General features: G+C 37.1%; 1 long non-coding RNA gene across 1 annotated transcript in view; it reads right to left on the bottom strand.

Moving 5' to 3' along the window:
• The window catches only part of LOC126949253 (uncharacterized), a 659,876-nt gene that overhangs the window by 168,703 nt on the left and 463,294 nt on the right, over positions 1-27,879 (bottom strand). The window lies entirely within an intron of this gene.

The raw sequence follows: 27,879 nt of genomic DNA, 5'->3' as shown, positions 1-27,879 counted from the left end.
ACATTGAGTACTTGTTGAATTGAATCTAACAAATATCTGGAATCATAGCATCTTCCATTTATAATGAGAAGGTTAGTTTTGTCAAATAAAAAACATGATTTTATGCTAAAACAGCAATAAAATAATGTATTTTGACATTTATTTCAACATATACTAGCTTTTTTTTTTTTGAGGCACATATAGATGTCCTCCAAAATCACCAAATAAATCCAGGTTTTTAAATAAAAAATATTTTTTCTTATGAAAGGCATTTATAGATCTCCAGGAAAGATAAAATGTACTCTAGTCTTTGACAACTTGGTTTGTTGTTATTGGTAGCCTATGGTTAGTTGGTATTTATTATAATCACTTCATGTTGGATATCAGGAACAAATACTCTTATTCAGGAGGAATTGTCTGGTACAAATGGCCAACTGTGTATCTTTAGTTGTCAACACAAATCACTGTCAAGGTATAGAAAAGCATGAATATCCCAGTAAATACAGTTATTTATGTTTCTAGAAATAATCAAAACCAGACAACGAGCACCTGCATGCGTAGACTTAACTGGGATTTTGCTTCCTTATCAGGTGTAGTGATAAAAAATTTCTGTTGCTTTGTGGGTGTCTTGAATACTGCCTGAGACTGGAATTTGATAGTGGGCACATTACACCTCTATAATCATTTCCTACATCCAGCCATGCCTTTCTGTGAAATAAACTACAAAAACTGGGCACTTTTCTGAGGACAATAATAGTAGCTGAGTTTTCTACAAAATCAGAACATATTTAGTTTTTTTCAGTAAAAAGCATAACAGATATAAGGCTTGCTCTGAAAATAAAGTGTTCCACCAGCAGAAGAAATAGATAGCTATCTTGTGCACACAAAATAGAATTCTCTACACCTTCCTTGGAACATAGATGAGACTACTTTAAAGATGATGGCCCAATAGAACTTAGCAGTTGGTAGGCTAGGACCAACTGCTAAGTTGGTTAACTGGCACAAACATTGGCATAGAGAGAGCACACGACTGTGTATTAAATCAATAAAGCAAGGTAGCAAAGAAATCAGGTTCATCCATAAATGTTCACTCTTTGTAGAATAGTGTCATATAAGTACCTTGGTGGACTTTAGGTGTTCGAGGTCTGGGGAGTATCCCTAATCCTTCTCCTGCAATCTCCACCCTCCATGCAGCACCAAATCACAGGTAACCCTGGAGTCTGGCAACCTCTCTCTGTACGAAGATACTGTCATCTCTTGCCTACAATAGTCTTCTTTTAGGCCTGCTTTTGTCTACTGGGCTCAATCTAATTCATTTTGTCCACTAAATCAGAAGATATTTTAAATCACAAACCAAATGATTACTCCTTCATCCTACTACCACCACACCCTTAAACCATTCAATGACTTTCCATTACTCTTGTGATAAAGACTGAAATCTTTGGAGGAGCCTTGGAGGTATTTTATAGTCTGACTCTGCCTCTCTCTTTGTTCTTATCTTAACCCACATACTCTCTGACTCTCAGAATGGCAGGAATGCCAGGCATCTTTCTGTGACAGAAATGTCCCACATTGCCCATGCTGTTTCCCCTGCTTAGAATGCTTCCTGCCCACCTCCTTTCCATTGCCAAGTCCTGTTCATTAGCATTCAATCATTCATTTCCTTAGGGAAATCTTTCCCAACCTCTATGTTATGTACTGTGCTATCAATTCTTACAGTACCACATTCCCCTCTTTTTGAAAGCATGTAACTCCATTTGAAATAGTGAATTCATTAGTGTGATTATTTAATTAATGTCTGCTTTCCTCTTGGACTACACTTTTCATGATGGAAGGAATGTGGCTATTTTTGCCCACCACTCTGTCCCTGGGACAAGGCGGAAAGTCTGTCACCTAGCACTAGCTCCTGAAATACAGTTGTTGGATGAATGGAAAAATTAACAAATGAGCCTCTGGGTCTCTTTCACAGAAGCGAGGATGAACAGTGAGCAAACTATACACAGATTCTTGCCTATCTTTTTAGCCTGCATCAGTGTTTTAAATATTTTGCTGGGGTTACCTATTTAATTTGAATACATTAGTTTTTATGAGATAAATATAATAAGTATCTCTATTACTCTAAGCTGAGTATACCGAACTCTTGATTTTTTTACTCTATCACCTTTTAGAAGGTCAACTGATCTAACCAACTAAGATCATTTGCTATAGCCAATATCTACTATGTTGAGAAAGATGTAGATATTTCTAATGCACATCCAATCACTTGCTGGTGGTCTAATGATTTTTGTGCTTATATATCTCTCCTAATTCCAAAATGCCTTTATATTTATTGTGTCATTTATCTGAAAATATCCAGTGTGGTAGACGTATATGGGTATTATCCCCATTTTACTGCTGGAGAAAAAATAAAGCATTTTGTAGGGCAGCTTGTCATATGATGTATTGTTTGTTTGTTTTTGTGGGGTTATTGTTTCTCCCTACCATGCAATCCAACAATGAACTCACAAACGTTGTTGTACAACAGAACATTTGCCTAGGATACCATCACCTGGCTTTATAGGAATTTGAAGAAGTTGAAGAATTAAGGCAGTAGGAAGCAGAGCTATCTGCCCTTTTTGGTAGCTTAGGAAAATAACCAAGGAGCCGACTTGCTGTTAAATGAAAGAAAGTCAAGCTGTAGCAATGTAAGTCAAAGTTCTGAGCTAGAGGATCCCAGGAAATAGAGGCCAGTATTGGGAAAATATAAGAAGGGGACATCGATTTTTGATTCTAAGTGTTTAAAATTCATTCTGCCATATTACTAAGCTCTTTTCCCTTTCAAGGAAGAGTCTTACCAGAATAAATATTAGCCATGTCTTCATGGTCCTTATATTTTACTAAATGTGCATCTATTTGCTATCTACTGTTGACAAAAAATATTTAAACAAGTTTATTGCTTAATGTCTATAAACATTGACTGTTAACAAAAAAATATTTAAACAAGTTTACAGTTTAAATGTCTGTAAAACATTTAAACGTTTATTTGGAGCCTCATATTTGAGTGACCATGGCTCATGACATAGCCTAGTGAGGTCTTGAGAACATGTGCCCAGGTGGTTTGGTTACAGCTTGGTTTTATACATTTTAGAGAGACACAAGTTACAGGCAAAGACATAAATCAATATGTATATGTATATATTGGTTCAGCCCAGAATGGCAGAATACCTTGAAGCTTGGGTGGTGGGAAGGGGCTTCCAGGTCATAGGTGGCTTCAAAGATCTCCTAATTGGCAATTGGTTGAAAGAGTTAAGCTTTGCTGGAAGAGATGAAGTCAGCATAAAGAAATGCTTGAATTAAAATAAGGGCAATTGTGAAAGTCAAGGTTCTTGTTATATAGAAGAAGCCTCTAAATAACAAGCTTCAGAGATAATAGATGGTAAAGGTCTCTTATCTGACCTTAAAAGATATCAGACACTCTGGAAAAGACCTACCAAGGAAAGGAAAGTTTACTGTGTGTCAGGATGTGCTACTTAGTTTATTTTATTGAATTCTCATTAACAACAACAAAATGAAGAAGAAAGCAGAAGTGAAGCTTTTGAAGATTAAGCTGCCAAGTCCTTGCTTGCACTGCCTCCTTCAAAACCCCAAACCCCCAAATTTCCCCAAGAGATGGCTTTGCAGGGCCATTTCGAAATCTGTCAAAGAGAATATATTTTGAGGTAAAATACTTTGACTTCCTTTAGGGCCTGCTTTCTGTCATGTGATGCTATACCAGAGTCAGGCTGGAGTTGAGTATCTTATTGCTACAAAGAATCTGTTTTGTCTCTTATGATTTCTGTTTTAAGGTTAACACTGGTCAGTTGTGCCAAACTCCAAAAGGAGAGGAATAGAGCGAGGCATGTCCATTGCTCCCGTTCCCATCATGGCCTGAACCAATTTTTCATGTTTCTTTGGGATCACCTTGGCCAAGAGGGGTTCTTTCAGTTAATTACGGGATATTAGAATTTTATATTTGGTTCACACTGCCATGCAATGTAATGGTTAAAAGCATAATTTCTAGGGTTATAGCATCAGGGTCCAGAATATTTCTTCATCGGTTCCTAGTTCTTCTTGTTAACTTGAATTCAATGTTTCAGTTTCTTCATCTGTAAAACAGGGCTAAGTATATTTTCAGGAATGAATTCATGTTTTATAGAGTCTGAAGGTTAGATTATATACAGGGAACGGTGTCTCTTTATAAAATAAAAAGGCATACATACAGCCAGGCATTGTGGCTCACTCCTGTAATCCCAGGACTTTGGGAGGCCAAGGCAGGGGGATCATGAGGCCAGGAGATTGAGACCATTCTGGCTAACATGGTGAAACCCCATCTCTACTAAAAATAAAAAAAAAAAAAAAAAAAATGAGCTGGTTGTGGTGGTGGGTGCCTGTAGTTCCAGCTACTCGGGAGGCTAAGGCAGAAGAATGACGTGAACTGGGAAGTGGCACTGCAGTGAGCCGAGGTTGCTCCACTGCGCTCCATCCTGGGCGACAGAGCAAGACTCCGTCTAAAAGAAAAAAAAAAAAAGCATACATACAAAGTGGCCATAGGCACGCAACTCAGAAACCTCCTTTTCTGGGGTTTGGAAGGAGGTTGTCCAAGCAAGTACCTGGCAGCTTAAGCTTCAAAAGCTTCACTTCTGCTTTCTTCTTCATTTTGCTGCTGTTAATGAAAATTCAATAAAATAAACTATGCAGCACATCCTGACACATAATAAACCCTTCTAAGTACGAGTCTTCATTCTCATTATTACTTTTACTATAACATACAAATGCTTAAAGAGTAAATAACTTCTATTTTTGATTCATAAAATTTTAATTTTATTCTTTTGAGGTTACCTGCTGGAGAGAACTGAAGTTATTAGTGACAGAGTGGTGCATGTTAAGGAATTAGCTTCTTTGTTCATTTGTTTACAGAACAAAGTGTATAAGCAGCTACTATGCTCCAGGCAAGGAGTAGGGAGGGGAGGGACATACAAATGAAAAATGCAAAACAAATTTAGAGATGCATAATAATAAATGTGTGTGAGTGCCATGGAGCTAATAAGAGGATGCTAGTATAGAGAATAATGGGGAGAGACACTAATTGGCCCAGATGTGGAGAGACATTAATTGGCTCAGATAGTAAAGAGAGACCTGGCTGGAGGAGATAATCATTAAGTGGGAATTTGAATGTTATAAAAGATCCTGTAACCACCTGACCAGGGCACAGACATAATCAGTTAGCTGAGACTGTGGTACTGCATTAAAGAAGGAGTTTACTTAATGTGAGGCTTGCCATGTGAGAGAACTGGAGTTATCACTAAGATCAGTCTCCCCAAAGGCTGAGAGCTTCGGTTTCCTCAAGAGCAGGAGGCTAGAGAATGGGTGCTGCTGATTGGTTGGGGATGAAATCATAGGTGTGTGGAAAACAGCCCTCATGCATTGAGTTGGCCTCTGGATGAGGGGCCACAGGACCAGTTGAGTCATGAGTCACAAGTCCTGTTGGCATCAGTTGGTTGCCAGAATGCAAAAGCCTAAAAAAAAAACTCAAAAGGCTAATCTCAGATTCCATAATAGGGATACTATCTGTGGGAGCAGTTGGGGAAGTCATAAATCTTGTGACCTTCAGCCACATGACTCGGAAGCAGTAAGGTTTTATGCCTACATCTTAGCGGAATTCAGTCCCCTCCAATTCTCCAATTATCTTAATCTCATGGCCTTTCATTAGTTTTCAGTCCCTGAGCAAGCAGGGTTTTAGTTTTAGGGAGGAACTATATTTATCCTTGCTTCCAAGTTGCACTATCAACTAAATTCCTCCCATGGTTAGCTTAGCTTATGCCTAGGAAGAAGCAAAGCCCAGCCAGGCTGTGAGGATGGAAGCCACATGGAGTCTGCTGTGTTCAATTCTCTCACTGCTATTATCTTTGCAAAAGCAGTTTCAATCCTATGAAGAGAAGCTGGGAACAGCATTCCAGACAGAAAAAAAGTCATGTGTGAAGGCTCTACTGGAAAGAACATGACACATTCTAGGAATCTAGGCACCATAAATAGGCCACATGTTACAAGAACGATATGAGAGCCAGTGACTAATTGATCATAAATGCTTCAGTGAGATAAATTCCTAAAGGAACAAATAACAGATTTTGATGGAGTCAAGCCCCTAAAGCTTGGATTTGCTGCTGGAAAAACATCTTCTTCTATATTACTATGAGCTCTTAGCATAGACCTGCTTTACTTTACCTTTTCTGCTGGCTTATGGATGCAAACTTGAAAAAGTCCTGGGCCTAGTGTGCTAATCTCCCTCTGTCTTGGACAGGCATATTAAAATCAACTAGATTAAGTAATTACTAATGAGCACCCTTAAGTGTAAAATAATGGTTGCTTTTAAATAATTTTTTAAAAATAAACTATATTGCCAACATTAATTTAAAAGTAGAAAAATGTATTAAAGTTCTAAAACTACAGAATGAATAATTGAAATAATTGAACTTAGAAGAGTAAAAAATTGGTGAATATCATTAAAGGTTTCTAAGAGTAGATCCACTTAGGAGGAGATGTGGGATACATTGCTAGTAAGAAAAGGGAAAGGGAGTATAGAATATACATATGTTTAAAACTTTCAACATACATATGTTTAAAACTTTAAACATATGTTTCAATATACATATGTTTAAAATTTTAAAACTTTCAACATCTTTTTCCTAGCCACCAGTCTATGCAAAAGGAAGTCTTACTAAGCCTCATACCAGTATTCTTTACATTTCATTTTCTTTCTTTTTCAATCATTGTTTTTGAGAAAATCCCAAACCAAAGCAAAAAACAAAACAAAACAAAACAAAAAACAAAAACAAAACAGAATCTGCCGGTGAAGCAGTTGAAGTTTCAGGAAATAACTAAACTATCCCATTCTCACCCCAAAAAGTATTCATTTGACTCTTTTTTCTCTTTTTCCTTTTTTTTTTTTTTTTTTTTTTTTTTTTGAGACAGGTCTTGCTTTGGTGGCAAGATCATACTTCACTGTAACCCGGAACTTCTAGGCTCAAGTGATATTCCTGCCTCAGCCTCCTGAGTAGTTAGGACTACAGGCTCACACCACTGCACCAGAATGTATGTATGTATGTATGTATGTATGTATGTATTTATTTATTTATTGAGATGGAGTCTTCCTATCTTGCTCATGCTGGTCTCAAACTCCTAGCCTCAAGCAGTCCTCCCACCTTGGCCTCAGCCTCCCAAAGTGTTGGAATTACAGGCGTGAGCTACCACTCCTGGCCCCTAGGAGCTAATTTCATCTGGATATGAAGAGTAAAGTTGCTATGCATTTTTGTGGAGGCAGCCAGTTAATGCCAGTTAAACAAACAACAACAACAACAACAACAAAAGCAATATATACAAAGGGCACCTACAGAAAATCTCATTTCAGACATCCCTATCAACATAAATAGTATCATCATGGCAAGCAAGTGCATTATCTATGTCCCAGTGTTACTTTGATGATCCATTAAATCATCAGGTATATTTTTGTGCCATATGAATAATACATGTCTTTCCTGTTAACTCTTGCATTGGATCAGTCATAAGATTTACCCAAAAGAGTCTAACTGTCCACAAAATGGTCCCTGCCTTTTATCATTTTTGCTTTCTTTCAAGGTTCATTCTTCCAAATTGTTAAAGGGTCTCAGTTAGACTGCAACAGAGGCTGCAACTCTCGTTAATCCAGGAATCAGATAAAAATGTTCTCAATTGGCCGGGCGCGGTGGCTCAAGCCTGTAATCCCAGCACTTTGGGAGGCCGAGGCGGGTGGATCACAAGTTCAGGAGATCGAGACCACAGTGAAACCCCGTCTCTACTAAAAATACAAAAAATTAGCCGGGCGCGGTGGCGGGCGCCTGTAGTCCCAGCTACTCAGGAGGCTGAGGCAGGAGAATGGCGTGAACCCAGGAGGCGGAGCTTGCAGTGAGCCGAGATCGTGCCACTGCACTCCAGCCTGGGCAACAGCGTGAGACTCCGTCTCAAAAAAAAAAAAAAAAAAAAAAAAAAAGTTCTCAATTTCTACCATTGCCTCCAGTTAGAAGCCTCAGATGCTTTCTGACTATTGATGCCTGTAACCATGTAAATGTGCATGATTTAGGGGAATTGCTAACCTGGCCATATCTATCAGGCTGACTTGAGAAAGGGCACTGGAGCTATCTCAATAATGGCATGGTCTGGCTTTAAGGATTAAGGTTACTATTTTTCTGGAGAAAATTTCTCCTCTAATTGTACAATTCAAATTGAAATTCTACTTGTTTCTTCATTTAAAATGAGACCACAGTCTATCTATGTCTTTTCTTCATATCTCTTATATATATATATATATATACACACACACACACACATAAAATAGTTCTTCAGTAGGTACTGAGTTAAACTACATACATTCCTATCTATCATCATTCCTAGGATGAGAACAACAGTGAAATGGATACTTGTATCTCTGCATGAGCTGTTTTGACCATGAAAACATGGCCACCTACACAAACCATTTGGTTCTTAATGAGCCATAACATCTGTACTGGGTAAATGAACACAAAAATAGTGGTTCAGAAACACGCATTTCAAACAGTTGTGTTTGTATTGCCTAAAAGCCCCACAGGGCCTGTAGAGTTTATTATGAACATGTCGTAGGTCTTATACTGGGATGAGGCTTAGTTATTTCAAGTTTTTTTTTTTTTTTTTTTAAGTGCAAGTTTAAACAACAAATGGCATTTTCACAAGTCACAAAAGCTTTTATGGGCATTTCAGGTCCTAACATTTTGACATATGTTGGTTTGACTGCTGGACAGTAATGTCTTATGCTAAATTAGTAAGGGACAAATTTCAAAAGATATTTCATATTATTTTTCTGAAAATTTTAAATTCATAAACATTTTTTTCTGGACTTTTCTTTTTCCTCCCTGTGGTCATCACCTACCATTTATCTGATTATGACTCAAAAGGAAACGTGTGTGTTGATTTAGATGGCTTGAACATTCCAATTCCAATCTGAAGCCATCTATCTTCCCAAATGGAATGTTATGCAGACCTCTTGTCCTCCCTCCTGCTTGTTGTAGCAGAGATTTATACATGTAATCTCCCAGAACATTTGAATTAGAGATGCGAGTCCCGATGGCAACTGTTTACAGGTTGAAATTATAAAGGTAAAAACTTGGTCCTGCAAATCTTCCTCTCTTTGCACTCCAGGATTCACTTTTCTTAGTGTCCAAGTAATATTTATGAGGCTCTTGTTGTTTAGCCATTGTATTATATTTATGTTAAATACATTTCTAACAAATTCTACCGCATTTACATTTATTATTCAGCAAGACATCACAATATGATAGCAGATAATGATGAATCTCCAGATAATTCTTATAGCTAAGTCTTCAGTTTTCTAAAGTCACACACACACACACACACACACACACACACACACACACACACATACAGAGTCAGGGTTTGGATTACCAAATGAGAAGTAATTCCTTAGTGTGTGCAGTACTTTTTGCTCTCAAATGTTTCTTTCCTTCACACATACATTTTTGACCCGTTCAGCTAAAATCAACATGCATCTTTCTAATTCCATAAATGTGTATGCTAGAGTTCTTACCTCTTTGAAAGATTAATTAACACAGTCATGGCTAATTACCTGTATCTGGTTATATGAGCAAGGCCATTATACACAGTGAACATTATAAAGATAATCATTTTTTTTAGCCTCTCAGCACAGGTCAGGATAAAACCGTAATATCCTTCATAAATAGGAAAACTGGCCATCACTGGAGAGTGAAATGACAACTGGTCCAGTCTGGTAAATATTCTTTCATGGTTATGGTCTTAAAAAGTGTTTAGGAAATAACAGAGAAAAAAAAAATAGGAAAAAAAATCTACAAAAAACCTCCAAACACATATAGACTTGAAGAGTTTCTCTCAGATCAAAATATCCTGCAATAATCTGAGTAGAAAAGTATCATAAAGACCTAAGAAGATTCATGAAAATGTTTCTCATCATACTAGCCCAGAAGGACTGATTTAGAATGTTGCCCATGGATTTCTGTTTGCTTGCCTGTGTAAATACATACATATATAGATGGGAGAGAAATTTGGTTTTAACACGTAGCCTTAGTGTTCAATTTTAAGTTACATGAGATGGGTCTGGGGACATTATCATAAATTTGGATTTCTGAAAGATATGTAGGTCCAGCTCTGAAATCTCAGTTTTAATCCGTACTCTAAAAATTTGCAAACTGAAGCTTCCTCTTTTTTCTTCATGGAGGCTTAGGCACATCATGTTGAAGGGAGCAATTTGGGAAGTCAGGCAAAGCTATAATCAATCAGCCAAGGATACTAAAGTTGGGGTGAATAAATACTCAAGAATCAGTCTATCTAGTGTACATCAACACTAACTTATTATAAAAGATCGTTAAACCTTTGAAAGGTCAATGTATACACTGCTATCTATCACAGGCGGGCACCATTCATTATGTCCTGCCAGTGGCTCTCCACTGGCCAACCCTTCAAGGTGTCAAGCCGAGACACTCAGAGGCAATGTTGTCATGAGGGCCCATGCTTCCTCTCCAAATATAGTTTTTATTTTCCATCTCCTTCTATTGCCTTGCCTTTTTTCTACTTCGGTTTCTCTTCCTGCTTCCCTCAATTTGGAAGTCTCTAATTTCCCCAAGAACCACAGACATTCTTCATTAACCAAGTTAAGGGCCATGCCTTTTCAGGGGTTGTTCTTTAGCTATTCATGCCTCTGCTTTGTGAATTCCATTTCGACCAATTTTTGTTTTCATTTTTATAAATGGTATTGTTGTCGTTGTTTTGTTTCCTCTCCCGTACATCCTTTCAGCCATGAAAGATGCATCTTATACTTTTATATTCCCCTCAATACCATATATAGCAAATGCTTTTTAGGGATTTTTAGGTTTTTAGCAGATTTTAGGATTTTTTTTTTGTTTTTTTGTTTTTTTAACAGAGTCTCACTCTGTTGCCCAGGCTGGAGTACAATGCTGCAATCTCGGTTCACTGCAACCTCCATCTCCCGGGTTCAAGCAAGTCTCATGCCTCAGCCTCCGAACAGATGGGATTACAGGCATTACAGGCATGCACCACCACGTCCAGCTAATTTTTTTTTTTTTTTTTTTTTTTAGTAGAAACAGGGTTTCACCATTTTGGCCAGGCTGGTCTTGAACTCCTGACCTCAAATGCTCCGCCTGTGTTGGCCTCCTAAAGTGCCAAGTTTACAGGCCTGAGCCACCACACCTGACCATAAAGCAGATTTCTTAAAGAGCAATCTGTAGACCAGCCTTATAGGAATTATCTGAAGTATGTGTGCAGTATGCACATTTCTGGGCCACACCCTAGACTTGCTGAACAAGAAACTATATTTTTAAGTTAGAAGGAGAAACATATATGCCCTGAAGTTTGAAATCAATTGACCTAGAGACATAGTTTCCCTAAGCAGTCCAAGCATAAGAATCATTTGAGGCAGCTGTAAAAACTACACATTCCGGATCTCTGTCAGATCTTCAGAAGGAAAATCCCTAGAGCACTAACATGGGAATGAGCCTTTTCCACCCCACCCTGGCTCACTAGATCATTCTAACCATTAGGCAAGGTGATTAAACTTTCTCTAAACTATTAGCAGTGCTTTTCCAAATGGATAAAAGCAAATTTTGCAGAATAATGTAATATTTTTTTCTCAACAGTTTGCCTTAATTATAATCAGTTTCATAATTTAAAGCATTCATCGTTTGAGAAATGTAAACCAAAGAATAATGCATTTGTTTTCTAAATTATTATCCCCTGATTGAGTTAATAGCCTTGTAGATAAACTGCAATAGTATAAAAATAACAAATTTTGTAGCTGCCAAAATTTGTCCTGCCTTTGACATTTATGGACTGGTGGGCATGAGAAAGTTATCTAATCCCTAGGAAATTCCGTTTCCTCTTTTAAAAAAAATGGGGACCATGACACCTAACTTGCAAGCAAATATATGTAGCAGACTACAGTGTGAGCCACAATGCTTCATTTATTCATAACTCTAAAATTCCAGCAAACCGAGGGCAAGTGTGAAAGGTGCATGGGGCTGGCTGTAAGAGCTTTCATGTAGCTCTTGGTTCCTCTGTGCCAGCAAACAGAAGACTTCTCTTCACAAGACCACTTGGTAGCTTGTGTGGATTGACTCTGCATTACAGATCTCTGACTTCCATACTGGTTTGTGGCTGCAATAGAGCACTCTTCACTTCTTTCTAACCCTCCTCAATTGTAGAAAAATGGAACAATAACAATCTTAAATGCTCATGTACCTTTATTAAAGTATTATATTTGCTGTGATCATTTAATAAGTAGATAGACTATTGTATAATCTTTTCTGAGTCAATTGTTTGTGTTTGTTTTGCCGAAACTGACCTTTTTAAAAAATAGCCATAATGTTTATACAGCATAAAATAATAAAGGGGAAATTAAAAACCACCCAATGAAAATCACTGTTGCTGTTTTTAAATACATGTTTCATTTTTTTTCCTAGAAATATATATTTTTGTCCTTTTTTAAATGGCAAGATATTACATAATGATGTTTCCCTGATGTTATATCATGTGCATTTCTATATTTGTTCAAATAGTCTTTGAAAAATGATGGCTAATAAATACTTAACATTTCTTACTGTAACAGTTGCATTATTTGTTTTAGTGCTCTTCTATTACTGGACATTTCATTTTCTTCTGTTTTGCTATTATAAGGAGTTTTAAAATGCTCTCCCAACATAAAACCTTGATTGCATCTTTAATTACCTTCTTAGAAGTCATTTCTAGAAGTGATATTACTAGGTCAAAAGGAGGAATGTTTCTTAAAGCTCATGATATATATCTTGCGATTGCTTCTCAGAAATATTGCTAATTTAAACTCTATCATTTTCCCTCCTACCCAAGAAGGAATTTCATTATATCCAATATCAAAGCATTAATAAATTTTTAGGTTTAATGTTTAATAAGCCCTAAAGAAAATTTCATATTTTAATTTGTATGTTTTTCATTAATATTAAGTTTGCTCTTTTGTCATTTACTTTGTTTCTGTGTTTTCTCCTTGTCCCCTTTTTATAATAAAAAGCCAGTGTTTTCTCAGTGATTTGTAATCACACTGTATATTTGGAGAGTAAATCCCTTGCTATATTAGCTGAACATGTTTTTCCTAGGCTGAAATTTGCCTTTAAATTTATTTAGTTAAAATATTAATATTTATTTTGATAGACAAATTTTTTCTTCTTTTGAACATTTTTTAAACATTTTATTATAAACATTTTCAAACATTCATAAAAGTTGTAAGAATTGTACAATGAACACCTGATATTTAGGACCTACATTCTTTAATAAATATTTTATCATAGTTTCTTTATAATATAGCTAATCATCTACTGGACATTGTTTTTATACTTGCTTATAGTCAATTATTCTTCCTTAATCCCACTTCTCAGAATTTAATCAAAAGAAATATTTGCTAAAGTATAAGTTCTATTCAAAGTAAGTCCTTCATCTGCCTTGCCTTCCGATGTACTCCCACTATCTGGAACAGGACCTATCGCATTGCAACACTCACTAAATAATTGTTGATTGAATGACTTTTCTCAATAAGGGGAAATTTTTCCTGCTCTAGGAGAATAAAGATAACTCTTTAATATGTTGAGGCCTCAAGACTTTAAAATCTCCTTGGTACAAAGAAACATAGTATACTCTAGAACCAGTAAGATATGACTGACCTTTTTAATCAGTATGCTAAATTTTTGAAAATGTATGCCTTAAAATATGACAGACATCAAGTATCTTTTATCTACTAATAAGCAAAGAACTTGTGGACAAACTGTCATAATTTCTGGGAAATGGTTGCATCTTTTAATGGCAGTATCCAATATCTGGGAGAGAATTAGAATTCAAAACATTTTCAATTCCTTCCCAAAAATGATGAGCTAATGCTGAAATGCCTATGAAGACAGAAGAACAAAAGAAAAGGTTGCAGGCTAAAGTATCTGAAAAAAATGGAGAAAAGTGTGTCATGGATTGTAAAATTTATCTCATTGAGAAGGGAATAGAAAAATGATGCACGATACTTCAAAAGGGAGAAAAAAGTCTGTCATGAATCTTCTGAGTCCAGATTGTCTGGATGAGCGGAAATATCAGAAACAAGCTAATTACTGTCTGTCTGTTATTCTCTCGGTTAAAAACAAAAGGGGAAAAGATGCCACTCAGTATTCCTTATGTGTACTAATGAAAAAAAAAAAAAACTTTTATTGTTCCTTTCTCAGGAGTGGTGGAGCAAAGGTAACTTTATCATGTGGTTGCAGTCATAATCACTTGTGAAACTTAAAAAAAGAAATGATGCCTAGACACTATTACACACCAATGAAATCAAAACCTCTAAGGACTGGGTAGGGTGGGAGGGCTGGAGGCATTGATATAAAATTTCTGCAAGTCATCCTAATGTACAGTCATGAAAGCAAAACATTGGAAGAAACAGTGCAGCAAGGAAGGCATGGACTAGTCAAACTTGTAGAGTGTTAAGTTTTGTTCCAGAATTTTGTTCGTATATGATCATCATTCAAATGGGAGCAAAGAGAAGAAAACACTTTCCAAATATTTCTGATTTCGGCTAATTCTCACCGAAATGTCAGGTTCATGCATTATTTTGTTGTGGAAAAGGGTGAGGGAGGTGTTCGTCATGAGTCAGATTTTTCCTTTGTATGTAAAGTATTGCATAGGTGAAGCTGATCAAGTTTAAGGAATACTTTCTTTACATGAAACAAAATAAAGGAAAAATAAGAATAAAGCACCTAGACCAGGCTCTAGAGTGTTTTGGTCCCCAACTTTCCTGCTGTTGATGTTCCGCAGTATAAACAAAATCAAGTATTTGGAACTGTCCTGAAAGAACATATTCTAGTTAAGGGGGCAATGAGGGAAGGAGGGGCATTCTTCCATAAATTGCCTTTCTAAATATATCATGTTTTTCATAAGCACTTCATAAATCTTGGCACATTTCTTTGAAAGTATATTATCGCCATTTTATAGGCAAGGAAATTGTTTTGGAATACAGAGCTGGGATTTAAAGTAGCATTGCCTAATCCTAGTGCCTTATGCTCTTATAATTACTGTTTTCCACATTTACTCAACCTTTTATTAATTTTTGACACTTAGAGCATTTCTCATTTCCAACAATTGTAAAATTGTTGGATGGGTTCATGTCTGTATTTTCTTTCCCATGTTTGAATTTAGTTCTTTGGAACAGAATCTCAGAAGTTATTTGAGACTGTGACAATGTTTATGTTATTTTTATATATTGCCAAATTGCTTACGAAGGAGTTGTACAAAATTACGATGTATCCAGAAGCGCATGATAGATAAGTCTCAAGAATATTTAATTATTTTCAATTTAATAGGGAAAAAAAAATATATATATAGTCTCATTTCTTAATTTTCATTTGGTTTATTGGTGAATCAGGGCATTTCCGTGTGGTAAGTTGGTTTGCTTTGTCCATCCATCTATTGGAATGTTCATTTATGATCTTTCACATGACTTGATTTGTAGAATTCCTGACAGTTGTAATGTATATTTTTTGTGGCATTACATTCAACGCCTGTCTCTCCAAACACACAGTAAGGCACCTGAGAACAGATGTTGTACCTGTTCGGTTTATTTTTGCTTTCTGGTACCTCATACTGTGCCTGGGACATAATATGTGCTAAAGCTATACATGATCAGAGAGACATATTTCTTTCCACATATATGGGAGAACAATACATTAGATTTTTTTATAGTGTTGATTTTATGGTTGTTTTCAGTGGTTTAGGGCAGTACCAAGGCTAGTCAGTAATCTTCACAAAACCATTCTTTCGTAAATGAAATTGTCACTGAAGAGTCATAAAATTTAAAAGGCAATTTGAATGAAATGGGAATAATGTAGAAAATCTTCAGGGAAGAGGTGAGATCTTTTTACTGATAAAACCTTTTCAAATGAAGAAAATAGTTTTGTGGTATCCTCCCTGTTGGGGGTTCTGCTGATAACCTTTTATAGGACTCAAGTGGAACAACCTATATATGTAGGCTGTAGTGGACTCCTAATTAGTCCAATTAACATGATGGCTTTAATTTGTAAGACAGCTAATGGTTTAGAATCTGATTTCTTTGAAATCACTCCTCTCTAGAATGTAAAACTGAAAGCCAGCTAAAGCAGTGCTGGAGTGGCTAAGTACTGTATTTAGTCATTGTATTTCCCACTCCTTCCCTCCTTAAAGAGAAAATAAAAGGTATTTTTTCCTCCATATTACTCCCCCTGGCATGCTGTCTTTGTTAGGACAACAGCAGCCAAGAGCAGATTTGAAATGACTCCTCAGCATTTTCTTAAGATGAGTCCAGTGGAGACTCTTCAATTAGTAGTGGTCATGAGTGCTGAGGTCAATATTCCAAAATATTTAAGTTTTTGCTCTTTTCTGCAGAAATAAACATTATTATTATTATTAAAATCCAAAAGGAAACTATAATATCTGAAGCAAACTGTACTTGTCACACCCAGCTACTCCCATGGGCCGAGAAGCATCACAATAAATTGCTTGTTGTCTCAACCCACGGAAAGTCTGATCAGCTCTCTAGCAATCTGATCTCTAGAAATCGCCCTTTCCTTACTATCTCAACACCCGCTCATGGAAAACAGCATGCTTACTGCTCTGTTCAGACTCCACTGTGAATTTTTAAAGCCAATTCCCATGGGATTCTGATGGTTTTACATAAGTAAAGGAACCAAAGATTTTCAACGAGAACTATTGAGCCCGATAAAGGTTTATTGATTTATGTAGTTACCACCTGAAGTAAGAAAGCCACTTTGACATTTAAAAACCATTCCAGGCCAGGTGCAGTGGCTCACGCCTGTAATCCCAGCATTTTGGGAGGTCAAGGTGGGCGGATCATGAGGTCAAGAGATCGAGACCATCCTGGCTAATATGGTGAAACCCTGTCTCTACTAAAAACACAAAAATTAGCTGGGCATGGTGGCACGCACCTGTATTTCCAGCTACTTGGCAGGCTGAGGCAGGGAATCGCTTGAACCTGGGAGGCAGAGGCTGCAGTGAGCCCAGATTGTGCCATTGCACTCCAGCCTGGCGACAAGAGTGAGTCTTCATCTCAAAAATATAAACAAATAAAAATAAAAATAAATAAAAACTATTCTAAATTAAGTGGCTGGCCTTCCTTCCTTGTTTCCTTTCTTTTCTTCCTTCCATTGTCTTTAGCACATATTTTGGACAACTTCATGTAAATAAAATGGAAGTACAATTGGGAACCACCATAATAATGTCAGTAATCTGGCAGAAAATTTTCCATATTAGTGATTAATAAGCAATATATTTTTAAAGCCCAAAGTTGCATTTGGCACTAGTATTTGTTCCGTGTTTCTAAAATAGTTATTAAAACTAATTTTAATCATTTAGAACTTTGCTGTTTAATATAGTAGTTACTAGTCACATGTGGCTATGTAGCATTTGTGACTAGTTCAAACTAAGTTGTGCTGTCAGTATAAAATATGCTTTTGATGACTTGTTATTAAAAACATAAAATACCTCATTAATATTCATGTTTATTGCATGTTGAAAAGACAATAGTTTATATACATAATTAAAACATCTTATAAACTTCATTTCACCCATTTTGCTTCTTCTTTAAAAATGTGGCTTCTAGAAAATTTAAAATTACGTATGTGAAATTGTATTATGTTTATATTGACTAGCACAAGACAGATAGATTTAGGCTCTAGCCCTGCTGGAGTTCCCCACTAACAGGATGATCACAATTCTCTATCCAGCAGCACAATGTGAGTGGAATTTTGCAGGTAAACATGTGCTAGTCAGTTACAGAGCTAGACCTTAAGAGGAGCAGATCACAGGCTAAGGAAGTAGACCTCTCAATTCCCATTGCCTGCATGTCCCCGTCTTAGAATGTTATCATCCCTACCACAGCAAACATTTAAGGCTCCAGAGGCAAGTCGATCTGGTCACAGTCTGAGCCTCAACCCTTCAATCTTTAATCTGCACTTTGTGACCAATAAAAATTTTAGAATTCTCAAGCAAGAACTTGAATACTATTTTTAACATTTTTAAAACAAAGATCTGTAATGGTTATTCATTGATGTAGGCATTGTTGAATATACATTTAGTTTTCTTTGGAAACCTTTGCCATTGAGCAAATAAATACTTAAACCAAATTTCATCAAAGTGCAGTCCTGATGCAGCAGAATCAAATGCAATAGTTGTTTAAAATGCAGATTTCAGAGCCCCACCACCAATAATGATAATTGAGTAGGTCTACTCCAGGGAACAGAATCTGAGCTTAAACAGCATCTTTCTAGTTATTTCCATGCAGTCTAAAATGTGGGAACCATCACCTGAAGCTATAGTTGTTTTTCTTTAATTGTTCTATTTTAAATAAGTATATTATATAGCAAATATACTGCCATATCATTATCTATAAATTTAGAGGTTAGGGAGTATCTCCCCAGGAATATTTGTTTTCTCTACTACTTAATTGTGAGAACCTGAACACAATTTACAGTCGGTTTCCCAACAAATCCAAAAATTTACTGGTGATATTATTTATACTTCTAAAGTTATTTAATAAAAAGTATTTAATTAACATTTTATACTATTCTTTGATTACATTCCTAAAATGTAAACTTCCATGATAGTTTATGCAGTTACAAATATCAAGCTTGTAAAGAACAGATTAGAAAGACTGATTTTTGTTGATGGAGAGGAAATCCCAAGAATTTGCCATTCCCTGGCAATATATTCACCAGGAATTTCCCAAAATTTATTAAATTATACCACACAAATTTCCACCCATGTCTACCCACCGGTAAACTGAGGAGAGAGAGAAAAATCAGTGATTATTTTGAGATTAAAAATGAGATACATCAGACAGCAACCTGTCCTAGGTATCAAAACAAATCAGAGAGTATTAACCTGCAGTCCTGTCATGTAACACAGAGGAAAGAACAGTGCATAATTTTTCGAAGCCTGGATTCTTGTTTGGAGTCATCCACTAACAGTGATGTGGGCATCTGTTTCCTCATCTGAAATTTAAGACTGTGAGACAAGATGATACAGAGATATCCTCTCAGTTCTGACAGTCTGTATTTTTTATCCACACTTGCAGGGCTATAGACCTGTCAGGATGGACGACTAGAATCCTGATCAGATTGAGTTAGATTTAGAGCATCTCAGAGATAAGCCTGAGTGTGGTCTCCTTACGGGATAGCAAAAAATATTGCAGGGCACGTATACAGGCAGAAGTGTGAGGTTTCCAGAATGCCATGGCCGCTGCAGGATAAGGTTGAATTGTGGGTCCTGGAAAGAGGTGACCAGGGAGCTCAGCTGTGACTGAGGATGAGGTGATTAGGGGACAGTTTCTGAGTCAGGCTGCCTGAGGTAGGGGAGAGGGCCTGAGGGCAGGGTCACTTCCTGGATCATTACCGGTCATGAGCACCGCCACTTAAACATCAGAGAGAAAGGAAGAAAGGCAGTAGGTAAGTGACACTTCCCGATATCGCCTTGGGAGAATGGCTTTTGTTTTATTTTTCTTTTATTATCTTCAAAAGAAAACATCAGGAAAGCTAGTCAGCTGCCTTTTGAGTAAACAAAGAGCCAGAGTTCAGGGAGCAAGGGTGGCAGTAAAGATGGATAAGTCAGAGGGTAGATGTTTTTCTCTCAACATGAATTGTGCGAAGTTTCTCAAAACTTACATTATAAATAAATGATAGTACTAACACTTTTTCTTTTTTCTTTCTTTTCTATTGGCTGACCATGAAACTTCTGTCTCACAATTCCTCTCCGTTTTGCCATGATGTTTTCTCCTTCCACTTGCCTAGGTTCGGAATAAAAGATGCCTATACATTAGGTCCTGCCAGAAAAAAAGGCAAGAACCCACATGTTAGTAAAACATTTAATAAACCTCAGCACACACTTGGCCAAATTCCTGGAAGATCAGAGTTGCATCCCTGAAATTTCTTTTTATCTTGATCCAGTTAACTGCCTGTTTAGAGTAAATGATGTGCTCCCAAGTTCTTTGTACTGTCCTCACTACATAAGCAAATACACAAGAGGATTATACCTGCTCTCAGGAAGCTTATAATTCAGATGCATTACCCCTTTTGGAAGTATTCACTGGAAAGTTCTTTTCACTAATGTTCAATTTCAACAATAGTATTACCATAATAGCTAAGTTTTATTTAGTGCTTAGTGTGTTCTAAGCACTCTCAAAAGTGCTTCATATATATTTAATTATTAATTCTTACCATAACTCTATGCCCTAGGTAATATTATTGTCCCCATTTTACAAATACGAAATCAAACACCAGGAGATGTTAAGTGAACATGCCTAGAGTTACACCAAGAATAATTGACTGAGCCACTCATTGAAATGCTGCTCTTGCAAGAAAACATAAAACTGTATGATGGTGCCACATAACACATACTTGACATGGGCTTTGAAGGCAGAGAAGCCTCGGTTCAAAAAAAATTCAGCCACATACTAGCTGCATGATTCTAGGACATGTTACAAAACGTGAGGCCATCAGTTATCATCTGTCAAAATGGGGTGAATACTTAAAAAGGTTACACATGAGGGTCGAAAATAATGTATAAAAGGAGCCTGGTACATAGTAGTCAATTCAAAGAGAGTTGTTGATGTTATTAACATTAGTTGACTATATAATATTACTTAAAACTATTACTTCCTATTTTTCTTCCTACTGAAAAAGACTTTCTGCCATTTCTTCTCTCCATGTGAAGTTTTTCTTCTTCCTTGGTCTGTAGCCGGAATGTGCCTTTCGGTGCCAAGCCCATTGACTCATGGTGATATAGCCCATAGAGTAGGGTGCAAGCAATAGGAAGGGCCATACCAGGCCACAACATATGTCTGAGATTCCCAGGACAAGCTTTGTTCGTGGCATGGAAGAATGGCTGGTTAACTGAATCCCAGGGTTGCATTCTCAGTAATGATATATCTCAGGCCATCGATCCATGGCTTTATTTTCCAGCTTATTTAAGCACGAGCTATAAAAAACAGAGCATCATGCACATGTAATATGAAATTAAGCCTCACACTCTTACCACTCTAATTCTGTCAGATACCTATTTGTTTGTCTTGATTTTAGAAAGCAGAATTCAATAAAGAAACAGATTGGGGAATATTTTTTAGGGTTATAATTTTCCATGTAATGATACAAATGATTCTGTGTAGAATTGCTATCTTGCTAGTGAGTTGTTTTCTGAAATAATGTGCCCAAAACAGAAATCAGCATTGTTTTTTGGAGCGATTCACTGTGGCATTGTGGCTGCTGTTCTAGAAATTGTAAAACATGCTTTTGCAAAAGTAGAGATAGTTTCAGTTTTCTTATATCAATAAGCAGTAGGATTAAATGTAACAGGCCTATGAGAAATGAGGGAAATATTGAATGTATTTTGCGATAAAGAGCAAAGGAAACTCAAAGTTACTTCAGCCATAACGACATCCTTGTTTCTTCTTCCGTTTTCTTTCCCAGTGTGTGCATGACAGCCAGGAAACAAGGAAATATCAAGTGCTGGGTTGGGTGAGGTTAAGACAATCGGGTTCTCTTCACATTTACCTTGGACTTTTCAGGAACTTTCCTGTAATTCATTTAAGCTCAAGAAGTTCTATTATCTTCTTTGGTAGAGCTTGTGTGAGGACTATAGTAATCCTGCCAAGAAAATGTTATCTTATTCCCCAAATAACAAAAAAAGTTATTTGTATAAAAACAACAAGGTTCATAATGTAAAATCTAAGTATATTTGAAAGAAAAAACGTCTAAAATATTTGAGTCTTGAGTAAAAGTAGGGCTTCTAGTGATTTGCATAAAAACTCTCAAGAGAAGGACCTCAGATACATGGCTTATCAAACTGGCACTTCATAGAGTCTGGGTCGTATCAGTTCCTTGAATGCTTGCTTCTTAATAGTAACTCCTATATAGTTTCTAAGGGGTTTTGGCGGTCTATATTATGAGGAGTGCATGTTTTTTTTTTTTTTTTTTTTTTTTTTTTTTTTTTTTGAGACGGAGTCTCGCTCTGTCGCCCAGGTTGGAGTGCAGTGGCCGGATCTTCACTGCAAGCTCCACACCCCAGGTTTACGCCATTTCCTGCCTCAGCCTCCCGAGTAGCTGGGACTACAGGCGCCCGCCACCTCGCCCGGCTAGTTTTTTGTATTTTTCGTAGAGACGGGGACCGTGTTAGCCAGGATGGTCTCGATTTCCTGACCTTGTGATCCGCCCGTCTCGGCCTCCCAAAGTGCTGGGATTACAGGCTTGAGACCGCGCCCGGCCAGGAGTGCATGTTTTTAAGAACTTTACAGGAGTCGGGAGAATTGGCTTCTGTCTCTTCATTTGCATTTAACGTTCTAAAAGTTCTTAAGCTGGAAATGATCTGAGAACTCTCTCTGGGATTCTATTTCTTAGTTTCTAGATAATCAAATCTATCATCAGTCAATGCACTGTTTTATCTTCCTTCAGGCAAGTTTAAAATATGTACATATATGTTAGAGAAGTTGTTTTCTTCTTCAAACCTCGTTTTATGAGCCAATATGTTTGTTTCCCAAAGAGAAAAAAAAAAAGTTTGTTTTCATGATTTTGGCAGAAACAAATGTTTTCTTTGGGGCTGTTCAAATAGTCACATTTTCACGTTTTCTTGCTTCTTTCTATTGGGGGGAGCACCCCCTGGTGGAATACCATGAAAATGTTTGCCACTTGTTTTGACTGTAATATTCAATAGACAGATGTGTTTTGCAAATATTATTTTTACACAAAGCACACTCAGAACCATTCTGCCAATGTTAATGTCTTGGAAAATTCCATGCCTTCTTTCAAATTATCACCACAGTATTCAGAATGAGCTCCCTTGTTTTAGGTGTTGCATCGTTGTGGTCAGACATGCTGCAGCAGTCTCTGTGGGTCAGAACTGAGGGGGGAAGGGCACCTTGGCATTATGTTCCTACTTGTGGGAAAAAAGGAACCCCTTTCTCTTTTCCCTCACTTCTTCCTTCTTTCCTTCCATTTCTTCCTGCTACTACAAACAAAATACTATTTGTTGAAGGATCTGACTGGGTGAGATAACAGTCGGCCATGACAGTGCCCAGTTATAGGTAAAGCCTAAGGTACATCTCTTTCCAGAGTGAGGTCCCTGTCACAGCAAGCTGGGGAAGATTAACTTTGCTGGGAGATATTCTTAATCCCCCATATCCTCCCAAATATAAATTTAAATTAGTACTAAAAACATATCAGATGAATCAATAAGCTATAATTGCTGTATCTTATAGAGAAAAAAGTATCATCCCCAAGGTAACTGGAAAGGATGGGGCACTATTGTTTATCACTGCTGTTGTGCCTTGAATTATGTCTCCCCTCCTCATAATCATACATTGCAGCTCTAACCCTCAGCAACTCAGAGTGTGCCTTTATTTGGAAATAGGATTTTGCAGATGTAATTAGTTAAGATGAGGTTATGTTGGGGTAGGGTTACCAATGTGACTGATGTCCTTATAAAAAAGTGAAATTTGGACACAGAACACCATGTGAACATGAAGGCAGAGATTGCAGTAATACATCTACAAGCCATGTTTCTAAGACCAATCCTGCCAACACCTTGATTTTGAACTTGTAGCCTCCAGAGTTTTCAGATGATACATTACTGTTATGTAAGCCACTCAGTTTGTGGTACTTGGTTACAACAATCCTAGCACATGAACCTTCCTCTGAACTCAAGTGGTGGTCCCTTCCCACACATAACCTTTCTGAGTAGAGACCAGTTTTTTGTAGCTGCTATTGTTTTAAAGTAAGGACTGAAACAGTTTACTGCCTCATAAACAAATGCATCATGTTATGCAGCCTGTATTTTCTTAAGAATGAAAATAATGTTTTCTTTATCAAAGCAAGCCAAAATGGACTATAAATTATACATATGTTTCTTGGTTCACAGAGAACTGTAATTCATCTGAAACCAAGTGGGAATGGATTGCCATATTTTTTAATTTTTATATTTTTAATTTTTGTGGGTACATAGTAGGGTTGTGTGTGTGTGTGTATACATATACATATACATATATATATATATGGGGTATATGAGATATGTTGATACAGGCATGCAATGTATAATAATCACATCAGCATAAATGGGGTACCTATCATGTTATTTATCCTTTCTTTGTGTTACAAACAATCCAATTATACATTTAGTTATTGTTCAATGTACAATAAATTATTGTGCTATCAAACACTAGATCTTAGTCATTGTATCTAACTATATTTTTGTATACATTAACCATCCCTACTCCCCACTCCCCTCACTAGCCTTCCCAGCCTCTAGTGACCATCCTACTCTCCATCTCCAGGAGTTTAATTGTTTTAAATTTTAGCTCCCACGGATACATGAGAACATACAAAGTTTGCCTTTCTATGCCTTGCTCATTTCACTTAATGTAATGACCTCCAGTTCCATCCATGTTGTTGCAAATGATAGGATCTCATTCTTTTTTATGGCTGAATAGTACTCCATTGTGTATATGTACCACATTTTGTTAATCCACTTATCTGTTGTTGGGCACTTAGATTGCTTCAAATTATTGGTTGTTGTGCATAGTGCTATAATAAATATAGGATTACAGATACCTCTTTGATTCACTGATTTTCTTTTTCTTTTTTTTTTTGGTATATACCTTGCCATGGGATTGCTGGATCCTATGGTAGTTCTACTGTAAGTTTTTTTAGGAAACTCCAAACTGCTGTCCATAGTGGTTGTACTAATTTACATTCCCACCAATAGTGTGCAAAGGTTCCCTTTTCTCCATATCATTGCCAGCATTTGTTACTGCTCATCTTTTGAATAAAACAAGTTTTAACTGCAGTAAGATCGTGTCTCATTGTGGTGTTGATTTGCATTTCTCTGATGATGAATGATATCGAGCATTCATATACCTGTTTGGCATTTGTATGTCTTCTTTTGAGAAAGCCTATTCAGATCTCTTGTCTATTTTTTAATTGGATTTTTAGATAATTTTCCTAGAAAGTTTCTTGAGCCCCTTATTTATTCTAGTTATTAATCCCTTGTCAGATGCATAGTTTGTAAATATTTTCTCCCATTCTGTGGATTTTCTCTTCACTCTGTTGATTGTTTCCTTTGCTATGCAGAAGCCTTTTAACTTCATGTGATCCCATTTGTCTATTTTTATTTTGGTTGCCTGTGCTTATGGAGTATTACTCAAGAAATTTTTGCCTGGCCCAATATCCTGGAGAGTTTTCCTAATGTTTTCATAGTTTCATATTTGAGGTCTTAGATTTAAGTCCTTAATCTACATTGTCTTGGTTTTTTTATATGGTGAGAGATAGGGTTCTGGTTTTTACTTTTCTGCACAGGGATATCCAGTTTTCCCAGCACAATTTATTGAAGAGAATGTCCTTTCACCAATGTATGTTCTTGCCACATTTGTCAAAAATGAGTTTACTCTAGATGTATGAATTTGTTTCTGGGTTCTCTATTCTGTTCTGTTGGTCTATGTATCTGTTTTTACACCAGTATCATTCTGTTTTGGTTACTATAGCTGAGTAGAGACCAATTTGAATGATCTCTGTTACTACAGCTGAATAGAGGCAAATTTGAATTGTCTCTACTGAGCTACAGAAACTTCTCATGGTCCCCAGGTCATCGCATGGTCTCCTGGCCATCTACTTTCAAAAGCACTTAAGACAAACATGGAAGGTAGATAGCAGGTTGGATGCTGGGCAATATGGCCAGTCTCCCAAATCCCAAGTGATTCTTCCCTAATACAAAGTCCTAACAATAACTTTCACTGCCACTGCACAGAACCTAAATATAATGACAAAACTGCTAAAGAGCTCAGCGTCTCTCTCCATGTTCTGTGTTCCCAATAACCTGAGTGTGGTTATTCTAGCAGGCTGACAAAATACAAACAGAGATATGTGTCACCTGAAATACCTGTGTTCATTGGAGTTTTCTTCAAAACTCTTCCACCTGTCTTTGACACAGCAGTTCATTACAGCAAGTCTCATCTTCTACTACACAAGGTCAAGATCCTCCTCCCCAAGGGACTCTCCTCCATGCTGTTCCCCAAATACAGCAAAGCCTTTTCCCCATTTGATTTGCTCATTGTACAGCCTGCGTTTCCCAAAGGCATTCTCCATTGGACATTTATGGAAATCCACTTCATCTTTCAGATCCAGCTTGAGTCCAGCCTTTTACATGAAGCCTTTCCGAAACATACAAAACCACATCTATGTCTGAATTGTTGAGAGACTTGTTGACTATGCTTTAGCCTCTGTGAAATTCTCTTCCACTTTAAATAGCAAAGCCCAATAAAAACGATGGTAACTCATTCTATTTCAAAAGTACAACTTACAGTATATTTCAGGCTGCTGTGGATACAGTGGGTAAGCAATACAGGCTTACTTGCTAAAATAAAATGAATAATACTAGTTATTTTGATGGATATCTGTCTCTAAGTTATATACATATATGTGAATAATGATTTTTGAGTCTACAAATGTTTTAATTTGCACTATGTCATATAACCCTTACAGCAAACCTGAGAGATAGATATTCTTACAATAGCATTGATGGTTTAGAATTAGCTAAAAGGTAGTCTAAAGCAACTTCGGAATATTAGGATTTCAGGTATATGATCCTCACAAATTGGTATTTTGTAGAAAAACTAGTCAAGAAAAGAAGGAAAACTTTACCAGAGAAGAACTTTCAGCCTTAAAAGTGTTTTTCCCCTCTTCATTTTTCTTCTCCTTTCATTTTAAACTCCTGGTTAATGAAACCCCACCTCACTATCATCCTTCATACAACTATGCAGATTGTACTTGTATTTTTCATCACATGGTCTGTTTTAAACAGCTCTCCAAAAGAAACAAAAATAATTCTGTGCTTCTTACTTTTTTAAAAATGATGAAACAAATAACAAGGAGAAAGAGCCATCTAACAAACCTTCAGTCTCCACCCTAGCAAAATGCCGAGCTGCTTGCAACTACCAGCCAGTTTGATTAAGGTGTCATCCCTCCTCTTCATTTATATTTATTATTTTTGGAAGACTTTTTTTCCCTTTAGTGTTTGTTTATCTTTTCCAATTTTTTAAAAGTCATGAATCATAGTTTGATTTACAACCTCGCTCAGGGGAGACAGGCAACTCTAATGAAGCAGCCGTCTGCAAGTGTAATTAATACCCGCAAGACATTTTACCACATTAGCGTGCCAGTATCCTGGACTGGGGAAGAATGAAGCCGGGGGACCTATACACCGAGCTATGCAGCCACTCACCCAGTGCATCAGCAGAGATTAGTGATATGAAGTGGGGGCGTGCAGAGGGTCGCCAGCCCACTGGTCAAGCTCAGAAGACTGGAAGAACAGGGAGGTGAGAGGAGCAGAGAGGCTGAGAGCCTGGTGAGGAAGATGAGCAAGGTGCGTGGAGGGGGGATGTGGAGACAGAGACGCTGCGTGTGGCTGATGGATCACTCCCATTTAGAACACAAAAATAAGGCAGTTTGCCAGAGCAGTTTGGGCCAGTTTCATTAAAAGTCTTCATTCATCATACTGAAATGAGGTAGTATTTGTTATTGTGCGGGTACCATTCTAGCACGAAAGCTACTCCAATACTAAGCAGTAATTCAAGAAAGGCAGAGTCGCAGGTGGGAAAGGAGACTGAAGAAGGGAAGACCAGCATGCATTGGTGTTTATCCCATCCTTGGAAAGTTTATCCCATTCTTTCCCAGCAGTACATAGGCATGCGAAAAAGACCCAGAACCTCCATCATGGTGAAGAGCC

Source organism: Macaca thibetana, chromosome 2, assembly GCF_024542745.1.
Source record: "Macaca thibetana thibetana isolate TM-01 chromosome 2, ASM2454274v1, whole genome shotgun sequence".
Classification (NCBI taxonomy): Eukaryota; Metazoa; Chordata; class Mammalia; order Primates; family Cercopithecidae; genus Macaca; species Macaca thibetana.
The sequence above is the reverse complement of the archived record's forward strand: the minus strand, read 5'-3'. Positions and strand labels throughout refer to the sequence as shown.